Source organism: Lissotriton vulgaris, chromosome 2_1 (genome assembly GCF_964263255.1).
Source record: "Lissotriton vulgaris chromosome 2_1, aLisVul1.2, whole genome shotgun sequence".
Classification (NCBI taxonomy): domain Eukaryota; kingdom Metazoa; phylum Chordata; class Amphibia; order Caudata; family Salamandridae; genus Lissotriton; species Lissotriton vulgaris.
This window is the reverse complement of record NC_141687.1, coordinates 2042931417-2042954302: the sequence shown is the minus strand read 5'-3', so window position 1 is coordinate 2042954302 and position 22886 is coordinate 2042931417. Positions and strand designations below refer to the sequence as shown.

Here is a 22886-nt window from a genome sequence, read left to right as displayed (position 1 = left end):
TGGGAGTTTATTAACATCTTATGAATATATCTTTCCATTGGGACAAGATTTGAAGATAAAGTTTAGAATGCCTGAACTCAGGATATAAAGATGCATCTTTTAGTAAGTATGATTTTTACATTCTGTGTTTAAAAATACCACTTTTAGAAAGTGGGTATTTTCTTGCTTAGCCATCTTGTGTGCCTCTGCTGGTTTGTGAAATTGTCTGTCTGGCTTTGGGGTGACAGGGGCTGGGGATGTGCATTCACTGTAAACAGCCACTGGGTGAGAGGGGGTTGAGGTGTGTCTGGCCTTCCCTGGTTGAGTCAGGGCTGGGCTGAATAGACCTGGGCTGCATTTAGAGTAGGGGGAGGAGATTACCTTTCACCGGAATGGGCCTGGTCTGCCGTGCACAATGCTGTCTCCACCTCCTGCTGGGAAGCTGCACCAGAGAGGGCAGAACTGGTTTTGACTGAGCACAGAGCCTCTATGACACCAGAGAACAAAAAGAAATGGACTATAAACATTGGGGCCCAGACCCCTGAACTTTAGATTACTCTGGAATTGAAGAGGAGCCTCTGCCAAGGAGAAGAACTGGGAAAACTGAAGGAGAAGTACTGCCCCTTTGCTGTGTACTGCTTGGGGTAGGCCTGCAGTGGTTATTTCTGCCAAGGAGAGGATAAAGACTGTGCTGTGTCTCCTGCTTGAGGAAGATCTCCAAGGGCTTGAAGTAGAGCTTGCCTCCTGTTTTGAAGTCTCAGGGGTACACAGACTTCCCCACCAGCTCCCCTGAACTTCCTTGCTGGGAGTTCTGACCTGCCAAGAGGTGCCTGTTGCTGAGTTGGGCCTCTGGAGGTTGTTCCTGCTGTTGGGGGCAGGAAGAGACGCAACTACGAGAAGCGCGATGCTTACACACCTGTTTCCGACACATCACTAAAGAAACCGACGCAGCGCCTGCCCACAGCTGGAAAAATCGCTGCATGCCAAATCCTGCGCATCAATCTCCGCAGTCCGACATCAGTGCACCGTTTCCACCGCAGGCCCTGCAGTGTGGCTGCAAGAACCAACGCATCGTGGGACTGCGGCTGGAGAGACCAATGCATCATCTTGGCCGCCACCCTATCAAAAACGGCGCATCACACCGGGGTGCCATATCTACAAGAAAGTCGGGGTCGCAGTAAGAAACCAACGCATCACGTCCCTTTCAGCAAGGAACCAATGCATCACGGTCCCGGCGTGGCAGTAAGGCACTGACGCATCACCTCCCCCGGAGTAAGGAACCTTCCCTACAGCTGTTTTTGTTTGTGACTGTGACACATCCAAGGTACTCTGTGTTGAAAGTGCTGCATCTATAGCTTGCTATTGACAGAACTGTTTCTAAGTTTTAAAAGTCATATTTTGATTATTGTATGGTAGATTTGTTATGTTTTGGTCTTGTTTGGTTTAGATAAAGATTACTTATTTTTCTAAACTGGTGTGGTGTCCATTTGTATTGTTTTCACTGTATTACTGTATGTGTACACAAATGCTTTGCACACTCTCTTTGAGATAAGCCTGTCTGCTCGTGCCAAGCCACCACGGGCATGAGCAAGGTTTATTTTAGAACTGTATCCCTAACCCTGACTAGGAAGAAGGGTCCCTACTTGGATAATGGTACAAACCATTTCTATTTAGAGACCCGCATTCTAACAATTCTTGTGCTGCAAAATTTGCCGAAGTCTTGTAGCCCTTACTTCTAAGGAAGTTTAAAGCAAGTATGGAATTGTGTTTTTTTTTGGCATCCATGGAAAATTGTTGCACCCTTAGCCAAAGAATACTTTCGTAATACATAGTTTACATATTTCACATGAACTTCATTCACACAGAGCTAAACGCTCACATACTTATTTATTTATTTTGCAGGATTTAATCTCAAGTGTCCCCAAAGCCTAGCAATGATTTTGTTGTGAGCAGTTTTTATTAATAGCCTTCTAGCCAAGTTCTCATCGAGTTTACGAGGAATGCTTTTTTGAAGAGACTTCTTTTAAGTGACTTTTATAAGATCACAAAAATCTGTATAATCAGCATAGATTCACACGATTGGGCACAATCCTTTCATTGTTAGCCCTCATACAGTATTCATCAATTCATTGAGCAAGGACCATGCCACCAGCATTCAATCTCATAGCTACAGAACCTGAACAACCAAACTTCCTGTACAAGCATTTGCTCTGTTTCCCAGATCAGAGACAAACCCATATGAGATAGAACAAAGCTATTTCGCATCACCTGACAATGTAATTTAGTAGGAAACTCCTGCGGACTAATCAAATTGGAATGATCAGTACAAATTTTGACTACATCAGGAGAATTACTGTTTGCCATTGTAACATATTTACTTCCTTACCAACATAGTGGAGGAATATTTGACGCTGTTTAAGTTCTCCACCAGGGCAGAAGAAATTTCTCCCCCAAAGTGGCTGTACCTTATGTAAAAGAACCCACTGACTGAGACATTTCCTATAGACATTTTACCAATGCTGGCCAAATTGATAATTACATGTAGGCAATGAAAAATACAGGTACTTTTGGTAATCAGTGCCCTCACGTCTAGTCTCTCTAAAGTTCTAGCAGTGTTCCCCAGAATGCTTTAAGGTGGTACTTACCTTTCCCTGAAAGCCTAACACAATTTCAATGTCTACGTTCCACAGACGTGACTTCAACAGACATTGTAGCTAACAAGTCTCTCTAATTTATCATAGACTGATCCACCACAATTGCGGATAGATTTATCCTCTCATCCTGATGGAGTTGCTGGCATAGTCAGAGACAAACACTGTCATTTAGATATCTACCATTCACCAAACTCAAAATTGTCATTTATCCTGCCCACAGGATGCTGATGTAAAACCACAATTTCTTTAACAGGTTTACTGTATGGTCTTTATAAAACTTGTCTTAACTAGGTAATCAATTAATGTGTGCTTATCCACTTTGACAATATCTTCAGTTTGAAGCTGTCCTTCAGAAGATGCCTAACTACGAGTCTTGATCCATACCTACTGTTTCCCACCATCCATTACACATATTCAACTTTCCATGGAGTTAGATTTCTATTATGTGTCATTGTATATTTAACCACTCATAAGAGCCTAGAAGAACACAACACATTGACATAAGAGACTAGAAGAAATCACCACATTGTCATAAGAGCCTAGAAGAACACACCACATTGACAAAATTGCAGCATAAAATTAATAGGCTTACTATTGCTGTTGTTTTACGGGCAATAAAACCAGATCAATTCTGATAGTTAAAATGAGAGTAGGTTTTGGTACTTGCCTTTACTTCCTGGAAGGCAGATAGGTGCTCTTTATATCAAACATGCAGCAACTTTGCTAGCTTGTACCAACAGATGAAAGCTATGTAATACATATATTCAGATATTCATTGACCACAATAGAGGTAGGATTTTTAGGTTTCGCCTGTACAGCATTTGCGCTGTGCTTGAGAAATCTATTGTTCTTAATATAAACTTTAAAAGGATATACCACCTGGCTTCTCCCTTTCCTGGCTTCTCATTGGTTCCTGTGCGTGCAACTTACCTTTACTCCATTTCTATTGGCTGTAGCATATTTTCCTTCATTTACTAATGCGTGTTCCTCTCTGCTTCTCTTATCAGTTTCCCGCCGCCGAAATACTGCTAACATTCGCTGTGGTGGAACTATGTTTTCATAAATTTTTGCCTTTTACTCTTGCAGCATATTCAAATAACAATTTAACACCTGGAGAGATTAACTGATTTTCAAAGAATTATAGGATATTGTGCAGCACCGCAAGACTCTAACTGGGATCCCCAGCACTAAAGTCAGCAGCTCTACTCTCATGTTATCTGTCAGGGAGCTCTTTCCTTGTCCCAGAAAATGACTGATGGAAACAGCTCTTTATTCATTACATAGGCAAAACCAATGCATTGCCAATGCTTGTTTATTATAAGCATGGAACCAGTCACATTAAGTCATCAAACTTTTGACTTGTTTTAACACACAATCATCAATGTCAAGTTCCAAACTGATTTCTTTACTCTCAACAACAATTCCTATTTTTGTCTATGTTTAGCATATCATGTCTATCCCAGGTTGCAGTATTTATCAACATAGTCTAAAGGACTGTGGAGTCTCACTGCATAGTTTTACCAAATGACTGTGCTATCTTCATACAAAAACAGTGTGATCTGCACTTCACCTTTTGTGCAAAGCTGTTAAAAACCTTTAAAGCTGATGGTAAATCAGCTCTATAAAGATTATAATAGTGAGGTACGATTGCACCCACGAAAGACCACAGAGCCATTAAAAGGGTCCTTGACACCAAGCTCAGCATTTAGTATATGGATAATGGCAAGACAGTGATCGAAATAACCCATGTTGCCAACTTCCTCCAAGGTATTCTCCTTTGATACTAATTAAATTCTGTCAAGTGTTCATTACCTCCTCGTTAGTCTTCCTCGCCCCCTGAGTTACAAAGTGAGCTTTAGCTCCACAACAGAACCCTCCAAAGCAAAAAGAAACCACCTCCCACCCCCTCCCAACATGGCCGACCAGTCCCACCTGACCTCTATAAGAGGCGGGCCGGCCCAACCAATCAGCCTGTTTTTTTTGTTCTGCACGATTCTCTCCAGAGCACTGTTCAGGTAAGATGGGCCGGCGTGAGCTGGCCCTTGGGGTTTAGGGTGGAGGACCTGCTCTAGCGGTCTCGAGTGCCTTAGGCCTACTAATCCCCCCCCTCTTCCTTCCCCCGGTCCTGTGGGGCCGGTTAGGTGCTGCTCTAGCGTGCCAAGGGTCTACAGGGGGGGGGGGGGCGGCCGGGGGTGTGGAGTATTGGTAAATGCCCGTGTCTCCCCCGGTCGTTACTAAAGGGCCCTTGCCCGTTGGTGGGCTTCGGGTCCGGCGCTGGTTCCCCTGTGTGTGTGCTGGGGCTCCGGTGGCATTCAATGCGCTGGTCGCATGTGTGGATGTACATGTTGGCCGTGCATTTGGTACGCAGATTCTGTGTGTTGTACCTCGCCCGTGGAGGGGCAGGGGTTCATTCACGTGCCTTTGCCCATGGATATATCCCAATGCATTGTGGCGCACAGCCTAGTTGCAGGCAGCACTACGATATTAATGACTTCGATTCAGAATGTAGTCTCTGAAATGTGCTGTTGGAATGCAGGGATTTTGTCTGGGTGCACTACGGGCAGGTAATGGGGGGTTCGAACCCCAGGTTGGGCAAAAACGAGTAATTTTTGCCTGGATATTGCATTGACTCTCATAATGTGGAGATTAATCTTGCATTAGACCTGCAATAACATCCTTCACAAAATAATGATTAGTCTGCGTACCGTCTTAAGCCACTTGCACTGAGGCCTGGCCGGGGTAGGAGCCTCGGCGTGCAGCACGTACCGGTAGGTCCTACCTCGTTTTCTGCAGCTCTCCTTTCCGGCCAGCCTGGGTCAGAGGCGCGGCGCTGGTCGCGGCCGCCTCCCTCCGTGCATGTCTGTTCATTCTGCCCTACGGGCCGCGGCGGTTTGACGCGCTGATGTTGGTCCGGGCGCCTCCGCCCCTCAGGGGCGGGGTTTGATTGCCGCCAGGTGCGGCCGTTTGATAATTGACACGGCCCTCTCCTGCTGGCGCTGCGTTTTTGACGCGGCTTGCGTGAGAAGGAGCTAGGGCGCGTTGTTGCACAGACAGCCCTCGCAGGCCAGGGTTCGAATCCTGCCAATGCGTCTGTATCTACGTTCCTCGGTGAGTGCATTTCTTCTCTGTGGATTCCGTTTGACAGTGCACTTCTATTTGGGCAGGAGCGCTTTGCGCTTTCTTTTCGGGGATCGGCAGCAGACCCTGATGCAACATGGGGACTGCTCGAGATTCTGTAGTCCTTCGTCTGGCACCCTGGGAGCCCGTGTTATCCTCCTGTGCATGGGCCGTCAGGATGCGCCGGGCTCAGGTGTGTTGGCACTGCTGGGAACTCCTCGGGGTGGCGGAGGTGTCCCCCCCCGTCTGTCGCAGTCTGAGGGCTCCCCCGGTTTTCCGGCGCTTTCCCTTCTAGGGGTCTTTGCGAGGCGGGGTGCCCCGCCCCCTCCTGGCTTTATCTCCCTCTCGGTACCCGGTGGGGGAGTAGGGACCACTGGTGGGTAGGGCAGGCCCGGGGGCAGTGGTCTGGCCCGGGACCTGGGTTCGGTTCCTCGGCGGATCTGGGGTGCGATTTAGTCCGGGGTCCGGGTTAGTCGCGCCTCGGGGCCTTTTCCATGCATGGAGTCCCGCTCTGCTTCCCTGGGCAATTGCTTGCTTTTTCCCCACAGTCGGCCCCCACAATGCTTTGGATGCCTGGCCTCCTCCTCGGGGGTGTCCGGGACTAAGGAGCTATAGCTCATAGGTTAGTCCTGTGCCTTTGGTGCGGACAGCCCTCACAGACCACGGGTCGAATCCTGCCGATGCTGTTGTGGTATCCCAAGGTGAAAGTTTCGCCTCAGGGGGTTAGACGGGATGAGTCTACAGCTGCTGGCGTCCAAGCGCCTGGTGCCCTTGCGGGGGTGTAGTACGCTGGTCTTGTCTCAAGTTGCGCTACTGGGAAGTGTGACAGGACCCCTACGCGGGGAGGGCACACTTACTTAGTGTTTCATTCCTGTTTGGAGCTTGCATTTGACTCCCCCGGCGACGGGGGTTGTCCCCGGGGTTCCCCTGGGGGCGTTCTCTGCGCAAGTCTCCGGGTTCCCTTCCTCTACCTGCGCCCGTTGACCCGCCCTTGCAGGGGTGGGGTCCTTCGGCCAGTCCACCCGGATTTCAGGGTGTCGGTCGGGGCGGTCAGGTTTTGGCTCCCGGGCCCGGGTGTCGGTTTTCCGGTCTCGTACTGGTACTGCCGCTCCAATATTCGCCCCTGGATCCTAGCTTTCGGCCCTCTCACTCCTGGGGGTTCCCGGGGGGGGTAGGGGGCTGTCGCCTCCGTTGCGTCCCGTCTTGGGCCGTGGCTGTCGCGGTTCTTGGGATCTTCGGGCTGGCTGGCCGGTGACCGGTCTTGCTGGTATTGCGGTCTTTCCACGGGGTCCCCCCTTCCCGACGGGTTCGGATGCCACCTCCTTCCCTTGTCTATTCTGTGGACCTTGGGTTGGCCTGGGAGGCCGGACTGCAAGTGGGGGTCCCCACTCTCGGTTGCGGGTACCGCTGTTGGGCTTGCCTTCTGACCCGTGGGTTGGCCCGGTGCTCATGTCCCGCCTGGTGGATCTTCTTCGCCGGGAGGGAGTCCTGGTGTTCCCTGTCTGGGCAATTGATACAGCCCGGCCTCATCTTTTTCGTGGGTGAGGCATCACGTCAGGCGGGGTCTCTCCTCCGACGGCTCCCTGTTCTTTGTGCGGTGGTCCCTTCGGGTCCTGTCTCGGGCTTGTCCTCCTTCGGGGGTCAGGTGCCTGGACCCGGTACTTCCCTCTGGGTCAGTCAGGGGGGGGGGGGGTGGGGGCCATCCTTTGGTCCTGACCTGCCGCCTTGGCACCTTTGCTTCGGTGTCCCCATGTATGGGCCATACTCACTTCGGCAACTCATATCCATAAGTTGGGACAATTCTGAGGAGATTGGCGTGGCCCCTGCGCAAGGTGGACTCGCATGTTCGTGAGGCGTTCCATATACCGGGTCAGTCGCCCTGGAAGGGTCGGTTTCGCCGGTCCTGTCCCTTCGGGCCATCCTTCCCCCGGGGTCCGGCTCTGTGACGGCTCGACTATGTCGGATCTTCCTTCGTTGCCTTGTCTCGCCCTGTCCCGGTGGTGTTTCGGCGCCTGGTGCCTCGGCTCGGTCTGCCTCCGGTGGATCGGTTCTGGGGGGGGGGGACTCGGCCCTCCGGCCCGGGTTCTACTCCTCCTTCCGGGTCCTTATTGCCCGGTCTTTCGCGTGACCTTTCAGTCTGATGTACGCGTTTCCCCCGTGCCCTCTGATTTCGCGGGTCCTCGGGGATTCGCTTGGGCAGGGCCGGGGTGCTCCTGGGTGCTCGACCCGGCTGCGCATGGATGGAGTGATGTGCCTGGCACCCGCGCGTGGTGGCCACGCATGTCCGGGGGCATTCCTGTTTTTGGCTCCCGGCGGGGTCCTCCGCCCCGGGTTCCCTCTCCTTTGGCCGAGCTGGCGATTCGAGCCACCTGGCCGATCCCGGATCTTCCCGTACAGTGATTGGGTCCCCCGCTCTCGGCGCCGGTGTTGAGCCGGCTCTTGTCGGCTGGCCTGCCTCCTTGGGCAGGCCTGGTTCTGGAGCGGAGGAGGTTGCTTGCTCGGGGGTTGTGGCTTTGCTGCTGGGTTCCCGCGATTGTTCCAATGCTCGCTCCGGCGGCACGTATACATGATTTGGAACGATACTGAGAGGATTGCCGCGGCTCCGGCGCAGGGAGGTCACGCAAATTCGTGGAGCGTTCCATGTTAGTGGAGGCGGCAGTCCCGGTAGCTGAGATGGTCCTGGACCTGGGTTCGATTCCCCGCCTCGGTGGGTCTTGGGCTTCAATACTTCCTTGGACTCGTGAAGTCTCATGCCGGTGCCTACTCGTCTCACGTGTTCACACTCTGCATCTCTGGGCAGATGCTTGCCTAATCTCCACTTGGGCCCCTTGCGGCGGGATGCCTGGCTCTCGCCTTGTATCCTGCTGGGGTTATCTCACAGGGGTATACCAGGTCGGGTTCCCAAGGCCCGCACCTTGATGCCTTTGGGTGATACGTGCGCTATGCACATCGCAATACACTTGCATACTCCCTCTCTCGTTCTACGAGCTCTTCGGGGTCCGCCCTTTTGGGCCCCGGCCCTCGGTGGCTCTGCGGTTCCTCGCCTGTCAGGTTTTCCTGGTGGCGATGGTGTCTGCTGGGCGGATGGACGTGCGGGGGTCGTTCCTCCGCTCCCCGCCCTTCTTGCGGGTTTTGCCGGACGGGGTTGTTCCGCCGGCATGTCCCCCGTGTCCTTCCCGGGGTCCCTTCCCTGGGGCCTCGGACTCAGGTGGTATCTTTACTGCTTTTTTCCGGCCAACGTGGTCCCTCCCTTGTCCGGGCTGGTTGGTCGGCGTGCTGTTTTGGCTTCTCTTAGCCGCGCGTTTTTATTCCTTTCCCGGTGGGATGACCTGTGTTATGCCTTTTGGGCCCGGTTCGTTCGGGCCGCTAGCCCTCGTTCCTCCTTGGCTCGCGGGCTTACACAGGCTGGCATCCTTCCCTACGCTTCGCTGGGTTCGGTGGATCCGGCGGGGGCCCGGGGTCGGTCCGCGAGGTGTGGCTCTGTTCCCTGGGCCCCCTTAGTGGGTGTCTCCTCTGTGGAGTTTTATCTGTCTTCGGCGTGGTCGTCCCCCGCCGGGTACGTGGGTCTCTAGCAGTCCCGGGGGGTCTTCGCTGGGGCCGTTCTGAGTGCTGGAGCTGCGACTCCTGGTTGGCCTCCTTTTCCTGGAGGTCTTGATTTCAGGTTTCCTGTGGTCCCTGTTTTCTTTTCAGTTGTTTTAAATCAACCTTGGGTTGGTTTCTCTGCATCACCGTGTGGTGTTGTTGTTCTGGTGGTCAATGAAGCCTTGTTGGCTTGGGTATTGGCTCACTTTGTAACTCAGGGGGCGAGGAAGACTAACGAGGAGGTAATGCCCCGGTTACTTACCGGTAATCTTCATTACTCCGAGTATAGTCTTCCTCGCCACATGAGTTCCCTCCCCCCCTCCCTGTCTGGCTATCGGCTTCATTGTTTGCTTGGTAGATCAGGCTGATTGGTTGGGCCGGCCCGCCTCTTATAGAGGTCAGGTGGGACTGGTCGGCCATGTTGGGAGGGGGTGGGAGGTGGTTTCTTTTTGCTTTGGAGGGTTCTGTTGTGGAGCTAAAGCTCACTTTGTAACTCATGTGGCGAGGAAGACTATACTCGGAGTAATGAAGATTACCTGTAAGTAACCGGGGCATTATAAACACAAAGACATGGGACTGATGTCTCCCCAACCACACCAGACACCATTAGCTAACTACAACGGTTTGTTTGGTATGAGATCATTCATGTTAACTCGTGCCAGTCAATGAGAATAAAGTTATTTGGCAATCAAGAATCTAGCAATGCCAAATGTCAGAAAAATCCTTGCGGGTAAAGCCTTTCCAGCCAAATGGAATCATGCTGGTCATTTATAAAAAAATAAAGTAGTATCAAGGGCGTTGTAAACATTTACGCTGTATTACTTCGAATCCGGAATATTTTATATTATCTCTAGGATTTTATACATCAAATATAAATAAGGAAGATACGGTTTGCAATATAGGTGGTTTACAATTACAACTTGTTCCTTACATAGCAATTAGTACCATAATTGTGCCATTTAGTAGCTTTCTACATAACAGGAATTACTATTAACCATTGTAAGTCAAATTTATAGTACTCAATTTACCGGCCTCAGAAGGATGAAGGCATTTGTTAACTTTCTGGGTTTTGAACATTTAACTTGTACCTAAGGGTGTGGGAAATATTCTTCTGCTTTCTAAGCTCATGAAAGTTGCTGGTTTTGGCTTTAAAAAAGCTTTCAAAGCTCACATCTTTCAATTTGTAATAAACCTTAAGTTCTGCAAATGTAACTTATTTTTTGAAAAGCATTCCCTTTGGTTACATTTAAAAAGATCATAAGGGCGAGCTGGCATGGTACTGTACAAACAGTGTGTGACTTCTGGTGTGGCCTACTGTTGGGCCTGTGTGGAATTAAACATCCCCAAGAGCTGAGTCAACTCGAAGACAGCATTGTTCCTACAGCCTCTGGCTCACATTCTTTTTGCAGCAGCAGAGGCGTACTGACCATTGTAGGACTATGGCAGAGTGTGGGACAATCATCTATTTTCTGTTTTGGATTTTCTTTTCTAGTTGGTGACAAAGCAGAAAATATCTGCTAATGGGATTTTAGGGATCTTAACTGTAATTTGTGAATGTTAGACCTGACATATCTTGGCGTGATTACCCGTGACTTTTTGCCTCTACCTCCTTTGTTTTTAGATGCTTTGAGTACTTTACCACTGCTGATCAATGTCAAAGTACAAGTATTCCCTATGTAAAGTGTAATGGTAATTGGTTGGCCATGATTGGTATGTTTGCATTGCTAGTAAAGTCCCTAGTGATCTGCACTGTAGAAACTCAGGCCTGCAGTGTAGGACCTGCGCGCAGTTTGCTAAGTTAGCATGTTGTCTTGACAAGTACAACTACTTGTCAGGCCTTACTTTGCCTTTTACATACACATTGGGCACCCCTGTGGAAGGTCCCGGGTAACCCTTGGGCAGGGTGCAGTGTAACAAAAAGACAGGACATATACAGAGGTGTGTGCAATGTCCTGACAGTGAAAAACACTTCATTTCGTTTCCACTGGTAAAAGGCCATTCTGCCCATAGGACAGAATAGGGGAGACTGGGTATTGTATTTTGGTAGCCTAGTTTCCTATAAGTTTATAATGGAGAGGTGAAGTTTAGTATGTATGAACTCATAGTGTCATAACACATCTTTCTATGCAAGAGGTTTTGTCACAGTGTGTTCAGAAACCACCACTATTTAGAAAGTGGCCGAGTTTTGTGCTATAAGCATTTCTGTGTTTCTCTGTTGAATGTGGATTGACTGTTTGGATCTGATAGGTGAGAGGAGCTGGGGGACGTCTTGACCGAAGGGAGGGGTTGAGATGGCACCAGGCTTACCTGCAGCTGGGGAGTAGGCGAGGAGAAGCCCCGGGAGGTGAAGAGGCCTGGGTTGCTGCTATAAAATAGTTGACCCGTCTCCTGCTGAGTGATTAAGGATCCTGACCCCCAGTATCAAAGGGAGAATGGTGACACTGGGAGGGAGACACCCAGAACTAATTTAGGGAGGGGTCAGGGACCCCTGAGAACAACAAACTTTAAAGACATTTAGGGGTATAACTATGAGAGCTGAAACCCCTGAATGCTGGAATGAAACAGAAATGGATTGAGACTGAAAAGGCTTGGACCTATTTTGTGGTCAAGAGGAACCTAAGCTAAGGAAAGAGCAACTGAAGAGACTGCTGGGGAAGGACCAATCCTTGCATTGTTATATGGGACTGGTCTGCAGTTTGCTGTACTAACCAAGGAAGAGGCTATTGGAACTGTGCTTGGAGGCGCTGGGCCCCCCTGCTTGACGAAGACTATGCTTTGTGCTGTGTCTTGCAACCCCAAGGGCCCGGGGTGATCTGTCTCCCTGTTTGGAAACACAGAAATATAAAAGTTTCCACAGAAGTTTCAAGTGACACGGTGGGTGCATGTTGTGGCAGGTTGAGACCTTCGGAAGGTGTGCCCTGTGATCTTGGACACACGAAGGAGGAGTGAGACTCGGACACACTGGGTGCGTGTTGTGGTGCACAGGAGGCATGGGTGAAGAGCGCCTGGCCAACTTGGGCATCGCCGGTGAAGTGAGTCTCGGACGCGCTGGGTGCGTGTCATGGTGCACCGCAGGCATTAGTAAAAAGCGCCTGGTCAGCGTGTGCACCGAAGCTGCAGTGAGACTCATACGTGCTGGGTGCGTGTCGTGGTGCACAAGAGGCACGGGTGAAGAGCGCCTGGTCAACCTGTTTCGGAGCTGGTGCTCCTTCTTCAGGATGGGGGCACAACTTCCCCACCTTACTCACGTTTTTCTAATTACCAGCGGAGCAGCGTAGGGGGTAGCACGGAGGTAATTCCATCCCGAGCCTGTTGCGAATTTAGCAACAACACCCCCAGCGTTCTTTTGATGCTCATGAAGCAAGAAAACTTTATACAATAGGTCATGCAACTGCATATTCCTTCACCGCTGTAGGCACATTATAGCCTTAGTTTTCCTTTAAAATCACTGTAAATAGTCTTTCACTTTTTGGTAAATTATACACCAATTAGAAAAACGTGAGTAAGGTGGGGAAGTTGTGCCCCCGTCCTGAAGAAGGAGCACCAGCTCCGAAACATGTCGACGCACACCAGAGGTACTGTCCATAGTCACGACAGTTAACTACCTCAACCTGCACTTCTTTTACTAGTACCAGCCCGAGGTTGTGAATAAAGTTTTTTCTCTGCCACCTACGAGCCAGGTACTTTTGAATCTTCACTATATCCCACCACTCACATTTTTACAATACCCAACCACTTCCACCACACACACCACACATAGTCTCTACTACCAGTGCTCCCGCGTAGTCATAGGTCGCAGCACGCCGCATCCCGTTAGAGGGGTGCGAAGGCCCCAATGATGAAGCATGACACCAAGAGGCCTGTTGGTGTGTGAGGGGTATTTTACAAAACACTGAATGTCCCCACATTTGTGGTCGACATTCCCCTTGTCCACTGTTAGTAGGATTCTTTTTGTTTATGTAACAGTGCCCGTGGAGTAAGAATCCTAACTCTTTACTCTACCTCCCTTCTGTTGTTATTTTGATTGTCGTAATACACATTGCCAATATTTCTGCTAACGAACTGCTGGACTTTCTTATGACGCCTGACATTATTTCTGCATAACGAAGTACACGATTGTAGCGACACACATTGCATTATTTCTCCATTGCAAAGTACAGGATTGTACCGGCCCGCATTGCCTCATTTCTTCATTGCAAAGTACATGATTGTAGTTACGCATTGCATTATTCCTTAATTGCAAAGTACATGATTGTAGCGGCTCGCATGGTATTATTTCTTCATTGCAAAGTACGCGATTGGGATGTGACGCATTGCATTTTCCTTCATTGCGCAGTACATGATTTTAGCAGTATGCATTGCATTATTTCTTCCATTGCAAGGTACCAGGGTGTATTGTTACGCATTGTATCATTTCTCCTTTGCCCAGCACAGGATTGTATTGTTATGCAGTGCACTGTTATTTGTCCATTGCAACATGTGTGATTCTAGCATCACGAACAGCATAGCATTTTGAAAGCGGTGGATGGGATTGAACCTACAAGCCAGCCGGAACGAATATTACCCTTTATTCTATGTTGGCTTATGTATCATGTGGTCTGATCGTATATCTTTTTGTATAAAGTTCAGACTTGTTTTTGTCAAACTTGTGTGGAGTCCATTTGTGGTGTCACCAGAGGGGTTGCTGTGGGTGTGGTTGCACAGACTGTACACTCATGTCTTGGATATAGGCCTGGCTGCTCGTGCCAAGATAATAAGGGGGTGAGCAGGGCTATCTCACACAGTGTCCTTACTTGGACTAACGTTGAGTGGGGAGCCCCGGGTCTCACATTTGGTGACAGTAGTGCGGAACTGGGACTCCGGCTTCCAACAGTGAAGATATGTTTACGAAATGAAATTTATATTTAAAACTTGCATTGTACTGATTAATGCAGCTGTCTTACACTCACAAAATTCTGGCTTTTAGAGATGCAAATCTTAGGGAGAAAATCTTTACAGCTTTGGAAAGTTTGTGAACAATTTTCAAAGTTACAGAAGAGGAGGAGTCTGCAATGTCCTGAAACTTCGGTAACCCCTGTAGGCAACTGTGACTAAACTAAAACTATACAATCTGAAATAAATGTTGTTTTAAAACTCTGTAGTAAGTTCTAATGTATATCGGTCCTTTAAAATGTGAATGGGAAAACCTGTGGGATTGCTGAGTGATATTTAGTATCATACCTTTCTTCCAAGGTGGCTGTGAACCAAGAATGGCCAGAGAGACAGAACTTGTATCTCCTGAGTCGTAGAGAAAACAGCAAATTCTTTTTGAAATTGTAACACATCTCTGTCTCACTCCCTGTACCATACCTGCATATAAAGATTGTATATTTACCTTTAGCGTGTGATGTCAAGCAATAGACTTTACTTTAGATCTTTCAGTAGTTTCTCTGGGTCTGCAGCTCACTACAGTAACTCACTCCACTTCTGTCAGTGTGTTTTGTGTGTCACCAATACTCAATCCTTATATTCAGCATGCCCCACTTTCCAGAATAGAAATTCTTTATGTAGCAAGGACACTTTCATGAAAATTCGGGTATTTTTAGTAAGCAAATCACAGTACCCACTAAATGAAGAACGGATTTTGCAGAATATTGTGAACGTAGTACAAAATGGATTATTTGCAATGGAATTTCAAGTAAGCCATTTATAATGCTTTTGCTTCTATCATTGTTTTTTTTAACAATAAGCACATTATTTTCCAAAATCTGTTCCAAGAAGGTCTCCATTGCTGATTTATGATCCATGACATTTCTAAATGTGTAAGTAATTGAGCCTGAACAACTTTCCAGAAGTTAGATCTTGTACCTCTGCTTATGCTTCTCTCATTGGCAGGAAATCGAAACAGGCAGGTACAGCCGTCTCCCCCTATGGAATACACAATGAATCATTACAGATCTCTGCCAAGAATGCATTGTTCCACATAGGGGTGAAATATGAAATACCTTTGATGTCATATTCTCTTTGAATGACTTCCAAGCCTTAAAGCGCAGAGCAAGAGTCTACAACGAGGCATTCCTGAATAAATATGGGTTGTCAAAACTTTATAAATATTAACCATTAGATAATGATCCGATTTCTTCCGGAATGAATGGTCGCAAGAATTTTGGGCTTAATTAACTACGCACAGTGTCGAAAACCAACTGACAGAACGGTTGCAACATATCTAAAATTTGGGGCAGTGGCCCCCGCATAGGCACTCCACGCCTACAACTTTCAAATAAGTTACAAGAAAGGTCAATACAAGTCGACTTGTCAGTTGATGAAGAACATCTTTGGTCCTGAGGAGAATTCCCTGAAGAAAGGGATTTGAAACGCGTCAACCATGATATTCTAGGCCAATTCAGCAAAATTTGTACTGTCTAGTGAATCTTTGGATGGCCTATTGTACAAACAAAGTTTTTCTGGAATTATGTAAAACAATTTTCATTAGTGAATATTTTGCTTAGGTTGTTTATGGAGAGTATGAGTGTGAATGAGAAGGAATGACTGTAGGAATGTGAGAATGTACACAGCACAAGTATAAATGTGAAACTATTGGTATGTATGGTAGGGAAAATGATGAAGAGTGTTTAAGATGGGCCAACATTTATAAGATATACTCAATTTTTTGTGTTGGGGAGAAAAGAGTAGTTTTTTATGGTTTTAAGTTTTGTTGGAATTTATCTATGTAAAAGAATTTTTTGAAAATTGAAAATAAAAGAGATTAATTCAAACGGAAAGAGTGGTTTAGAAAAGATTTGTTCTATTCTGTCTTTTCTAGTGAAATAAGGTAAAATTTGGTGACAGTACTGGCATTTCTATTTGTTATTTCTCATTGTGGCGTGGCCTTGCTGCGTTTAAGCCAAACACTTTTTGGTAACTCCTTATAAATGGGTGCATGAATATACAGGACCTGTTCCCGATTAATATATTAGAGTGACATTAGGGGTGATAGACACGGCTGTTCCCGTTCGATCTAGAGACTTACTGAACATTTTCAGGATTTATATGGCAAGCAGAAGGACTTCCAACCCCACAAAAGCATTTAAACCATTTCGATTTTAATGCTTCCAGGATCTCTACATGAAGGTAAATAGCAACAGGCATTGCCTTAAACACGTTTTTATGTATTTCGGTATTAATTTATTGTAACATCTTCTCTAGGAAGTCATTCTGAAGATCCACCTTAACCTGCTACAGTTTAGGAGGATCTTACCATCGGAGACATTCATTTTGCTCCCAAAAGATGGATGGATCTCCTACACCTATATAACAGTGGACATATCTGGGGGATTAAGATTGATGTGGGTCTATCCCTATCTTCAGAGGTCAATGTAGTTTTGGCACCCTGTCCTCTTTTTTCATTTCATATGAATGTGACGGAGCAAATATTGTCAAATGTTACACTGGTATGTAGAATAACTCCAGTTGTGCCGATTATCACCCTCGTTCTTGGACTAGGGTGACTCACTGCATCTGTTAACAGAAGCCAAAACTTTGTAACCAACTGGAGCTCATTCACAATACAATGGCATAGTTTCTCTAGGGGGCATGGCAGATTGACTGTGTCTCTGCCCTTGGTAGCTAGCCAGTGGGTTATTGATCAAGTTCAAGGGAGCTTTTTATCATGCTTTTGTGCCAATTAGGGACCATTCTCTAGTTCATTAAATTCCAGAGGTTGTGACTCACATCAGCAGGCCTCACACTGGTTCTGCAGTTTTGAATCCAGAAGGGCTATCAAGACCTTTTCTATTTTAGCACCCAGGTTCTGGAACAGCTTTCTGCAGACCACTAAAAATCACAGTCTGGCTCGTCTCCTTACTTGGTTCTTTGCTAATCTACAATTGGTTTGATCTAACAACTTCTTCCCTCGTGCCAAGATGTTCAATGAGGTTAGGTGAGCGTTTCACAGGGCGGAATCACAAAAACATGTGAGTAGCAATACAGGAGTACTCTTTTATATACTGTTACATGCCTTTGTGAGTCAGCCCTAAAACGTTCAGCTGCCTATAAGTAAAAGTGCAAAGAGGGAACAGTCCTTTCTATTTGCATTAACTATGTATGAATTGTCCCTGAATATTCCAATTGCATTGCCATTTTAGTTGTTTTGGCACAAATTAACAAACACACATAAGAGTATGTAAAAGAGTACTACAAGAGTACTACAAGAGTACTACAAGAGTACTACTTCATAAGCACCAAACAGCCTTTGGAAATCGGCCCCTGAATATTTATATTAGTGCTTGCATCTGTAGTAGTGACTGAATAGGCATAACTAAAAGTATACGATATATTATTGCCAAGGGTAGTGTTAAGTATCAGGTTTCTTGGTTTTATTAAAGATGTTCAATACTATTCTTCTATCAGGTTTGACAGTGCATGAGAAATATCAATCTGCTTATAGTATTTATTTCGCAATAACAAGCTGTATATTTTGTTCACGTTCATTTGATGTCCTAAAAGATTCAAAACGTTAAAGAGCATGCCCTGGGCAATTGAGTGACTCAAATATAAACCATAGCCTTTATCCTGTGTTGTCTTCTAATGGGGATGTAATTATTCTTTGTTTCCACGATCTGCCCACACTAGCCCTTCACCAGTCCTAGTCTTGTCAACTTTAACCTTGTAAGAAGTGGCCTGCAATGCTTATGACAGAAAGGGAAACTCATAACTGTGGTACTGTGGTCATGGATACCCAAATAATATATGAATGTTGGTGTGCATTGCAACTTATGCCTCTTTCTTAGAGACTCTCGGAAATGACATCCCCTTTCTGGCAATCACACTCTCAGTGACCTGGATCACACCCATGGCCGATAGTGTGGCTTCTGGAAGCAGTCACCTATTCCGAAAAACCTCTAAGAAAGCGGAAAAAGACCCACTACTATGTACAGCCCTTGACAGCCCCCATTATTCCCCTTGAGAAACCCACTGTTCCACTACTGCCCTTCCACACTATGGCTGTGGATAACAAAATGTACTAATTCATTGTCTTCAATCTTAAGTGTTATGTTTGATTCTGCAGATTTTTACTTCCCAGTTGCAGATATTTGGTGATTTGCACCCTAAATTCTAACCACATCTTGATCTGTGCATTTTACCTAAGTAGAAAAGGAACAAGGGACCAAACCATTTAGCAATCTCAAACCCACTTGCAAATCCTGCAGTTTATGAAATAAAGAGAGTTACCACTGCTAAATGTTTTTTGTCATGTTATTGAAAGAGCAGACACTTCTAATTGTGATTCTCAATTAGATGCATCAATGGTTTGCGGTTGCAAAGTGGGTGGTAACACAATGACACAAGGGAAGCTTCCATTTCGGTAATCATATAAGGTGGCCTCAGGGGGAGTCTTACCAAACAGGAGGCATTTTTTTAAAGCAGCCCTTGTCCCTTTAGGGAACACTGCATTTAACAAAGATCTCTCCTTTGGGAATGTGAATTCAGTGATGGTGGTTTGCTGTTCTTGCAGATCACCATCGCTGTGTTTAATTAATATTCATTACTCAGCTCATACAGTGATCCCCTGCAAATGGGCATTTTGTGATGTGACCTATTCGAACATAAGTCGCATCGCTAAATGATAGGCAGATCATAAAACGTGGGTGTACAATTTGCTCCTACTACCTGCGACCTGCCATTAATACATCAGAGCCATGGTATCTTAAAAGTTACAATTACTAATCAGCCTCAGCTGCATACAAGGTACACATTTTTAAATTTGCAACAGAGTTGAAAGCCCTCATCCAACTTTGCACGGGTGAAACTTTCAGAGGAACTTGAAAACATTCAACTTTTTCCAAATTGAAGTTTAGCGCCCGACCTCGACAACAGGGACCATTTCCATCAGGAAAACACCCTCTTGGTGGGAAACGTTGCAGCGGAGATACACACTGTCTGTCTGAACCCTCCTGCTGCACAAGGCAAAAGGGATGGGATGGAGAATGGTGCCTGCAGCACAGGAGGGGATAAAGTCATGGATTGAGGCACAGGGACTATGGATTTAGGATTTACATGTTTCATGGCTCAGAATGTGGATGAGGGTTAATGGTGCGAGTACTCCCGTGGGCCACTGTTGCAACAGTAATAATTTCCAACAGGCATTAAAGAAGTATTGCTATTTAAACAAATTGTAAACCACGCAATTCATGAATTTTAGGAGATTTAGAAGAAAAACTGAACAGCTGTGAATTGAGATACTTCAGAAGGTCACATACCCCTCCATTCTTTGTTACCTATGGGCTGTCAGTTTTACTATTTAGTATGTCACACCTTTAGAAATGTCCATTAAAAATGTTTTTAAACAACACTGTACTTCATGTTTTTGATTTTTAGTGTAGCTTAGTCTGCATTTTTTGAATTCGGGAATACAGATTTGTTTTATTTTTTTACTCTTGATGAGTGCTGTAAGTGGAGAGGGAGTAAAGAAGTTTAGAGTAAAAATGCTTATATACCACTTTGAAAGAGTCTTATCACTTTTATTCCACGAGACAATTTATAAAAGTAGAAATATTGATATCCTAGTGCCCTAGAATGCTATTAAACAAAAACGAATATATTCCTAAAATGAAAAAGAAATACTGCTAGGTCGTTACAGACCTTCAGACAGAGCTTTCATCTGAAAAATGACTGAGATCCTTATTATGAGTTTCCCAGATGGAGTTTAGGTATTTACTGGATCGATACCTGCCAATGCCGCAAGATGATGTACTTCCACAGACTAGTAAATTTTTTCTATTTCAAGTTTTTTTTTTTTGTTTTTTTTTAGTATTTATTAAGCGCGAACAGCTGCCTCAACTAGGAGGCGTCCCGGCGCTGTGAGGGCTCGACAAGAAAGCTAGCTGGGAGTCTGCAACTTATAGATGCTCCGAGAACAGCCACGACTTAAGCTGTCTCCTGAAACTTGTTTCTGATTGGGCCTTTCGCAGCTCAGGAGGTAGGGAATTCCAGAGACGGGTCACGTTGGCTGAAAAGGTCCGGCCACCCAATCTGGCCCTTTTGACTCGCGGCACACTCAGTAGCACCTGGTCATTTGAACGAAGGGAGCGGGACTGTGTATATCTAGGCAGACGGGCTCTCAAATAATTAGGACAGGTGCCGTAGAGGGACCTATAGGCCAGAGTAAGAGTTTTAAATTTTATTCTACTGGCAATCGGGAGCCAGTGTAAGGCCCGAAGATGGGGAGAAATGTGCTCTTTAAAAGGAATATGTTTAAGCAACCTGGCTGCCGCGTTTTGCACCGTCTGCAGCCTTTGAACCAAGTATTTCGGGAGGCCGCTATACAGGCCATTAGCATAGTCCAATCTCGAAGTGATGGTAGCATGGATCACGGTTTTCCGGCAAGACTCGGGCAAAAGCTTGAGGACTGGGCGGAGATTCCTCATTTTGCTCAGGCAGCAACCTGTGACCTGATGGATCTGGGGCGCAAAGGAGAGATTTTCATCCCACTTAACTCCCAGATTTTTAGCCCACTGGGAAGGGGAAGGTGGAGTACCCATCTCAGTTGGCCACCAGAGCTCAGCTGGAGGGTGACTGCCTTTACCAAAGAAGATCACTTCCGTTTTTCCCGGATTCAGTTTCAGCTTATTAGTATCATCCAGGAGGCCACATCCTGAAGGCACCCCTTAAAGTTTGCAAATGCCGCCTCTGTCACCTCAGAGTAGGGAAAAACCAACTGGGTGTCATCAGCATAAGATATTGCGGTGACTCCCCGGTTGGCAATGAGGGAGAAAAGAGGGGCAAGATAAACGTTAAACAAAAGGGGGCTAAGGGCAGATCCTTGCGGGACCCCGCATCGCAGTGGCTTACGCTTTGAGTCACACGTGCCTAGAGTGACCCTCTGCGTTCGGTTTGACAGGTAGGACTGCATCCAACCAGTTCATATATGGAAATGGGGCACGACATGCACAATATGGTACCCATCGCCTCAAATCCCATATGTCTCAGTAGTTAAAGGTTATTTCCCCAGTAAATTTCAGTTGGTGTGACTCCATGAAATCCACCTGGGGATATTTATCGGACCCAGAAATTGCCCTATTTGGAGAAATCCGAAGGGCCTTGAATTCCAACTCCTGCACAAATTATCGAAATTTGTATTAGGGTCTTGGAGGTTTATTTAGTAATTAAAGCAAAACGAATACAAATCTTCAACTACAAAAAAGGAAAGAAAAAAACTCAAAAAGGAATGAGACATCATATTTAGTATATCACACCTTTAGAAATTTGCAAGTCAGTTAAAATGGATCTGAAAATAGCTAAACTACTTGATGATTTTTTGCTTTAAGCACTCATCTACAGAATGGATGCAATTTTGAGATTCATCAGAATTAGAATTACCTCAGGAGATAATGCACGAGCTTATTTTAACCTTCATGAAAGTATCCTTCCCAAGGAAATACCCAACCTGTGATAACATTTCACGTGCAACTCCTCATTTGTGGTACTAACAGAAGGAATACATTTAAAATTTAAAGTCCAACAGTAATGGTTATAACCACAGATGCCCTATAAAAATAACACTACCTAAACGCATGTGATAAACTCTTGCTAAGCTGAAAATGAATACTCTTGCTCCGGTGATAATTAATAACAGTAATTAACTAAAACCCAAAAGGAATTTTCCTTTCTTCGAAGCAGTTTGTAACCCTTTTTAGTATCCCCATTCTTCATCTTCCAAAAATATGATGTGAAAAGCATCTTCAATTTCGTTTGTTAGTCTTTATCATCTAACAATCAGCCATCTTGATATTGCCTTTTAGCACTTTTTTTTAAATCTTATCCTTTATGATGAAATGATGGTTGCTTAAGGAGACCTTGCTGAGACTGCAACTTTCTTCACAACAGACCTCTTTCCTGGAGCCCTAATAATAAAAGTAATTTTCATATAGCAGATTATGAGTGTATCACTGTTTTTAATTTCAAGCATCGGAGTTTATTTTACACAGCAACCTATTAATTGACCATTGTCTCTACGTATTACAATAATTCTTGCAAGCTGTGAAACTTCGGTATCCTCATCAGACGAGGTTTTACAATAGGGTACCATAAACATTTTATGTGTTTTTGGAAAACAAATAATAGGTAAACAACAAACACAGTCAATGCCAAAGCGTCTGGCTTATACGTGAAAGTGTCTCTTGAGTTACTGATAAATTTAGGCACTCAATAGGTTATCATGCATGTATTCTGTCACTCATTCTTGCACTCATACATTCATCCACCCATTAAATCATTCTTGCATTTACACCCTGCAATAAAAAAGAGAAAAACTCCGATAAGCATATGAAAGAAAAATAAAATAATTTAAAAAAATGCTGTCACCTAAGGTTGATGGGCTTATGTTTGAAATACAAAATTAAAACTAAGCACAGTAGAGGGTGGTCATTTTGTAGTAGTAATGTACTTATTGTATCAATGTCTTAAAGTTCCTACACAACTGCTACATTTAAAAACATCATGTTGGCCATGTTGTAGTGATACACTATGTACAATACCATTCCAAAGTTGCAACTCAGTAAGCATTCGAAGATGGGA

At 45.8% G+C, this 22886-nt stretch overlaps 1 protein-coding gene and 2 non-coding genes across 3 annotated transcripts in view; 2 read left to right on the top strand and 1 right to left on the bottom strand.

The window, feature by feature from the left end:
* FBN1 (fibrillin 1) overlaps positions 1–22886 on the bottom strand; it is a 622956-nt gene that overhangs the window by 539533 nt on the left and 60537 nt on the right. The window lies entirely within an intron of this gene.
* On the top strand, positions 7512–7618 carry LOC147733713 (U6 spliceosomal RNA). Its single transcript, XR_015308893.1, has one exon. It is a non-coding gene; the product is annotated as a U6 spliceosomal RNA (small nuclear RNA).
* LOC147733712 (U6 spliceosomal RNA) lies at positions 8292–8398 on the top strand. Its single transcript, XR_015308904.1, has one exon. It is a non-coding gene; the product is annotated as a U6 spliceosomal RNA (small nuclear RNA).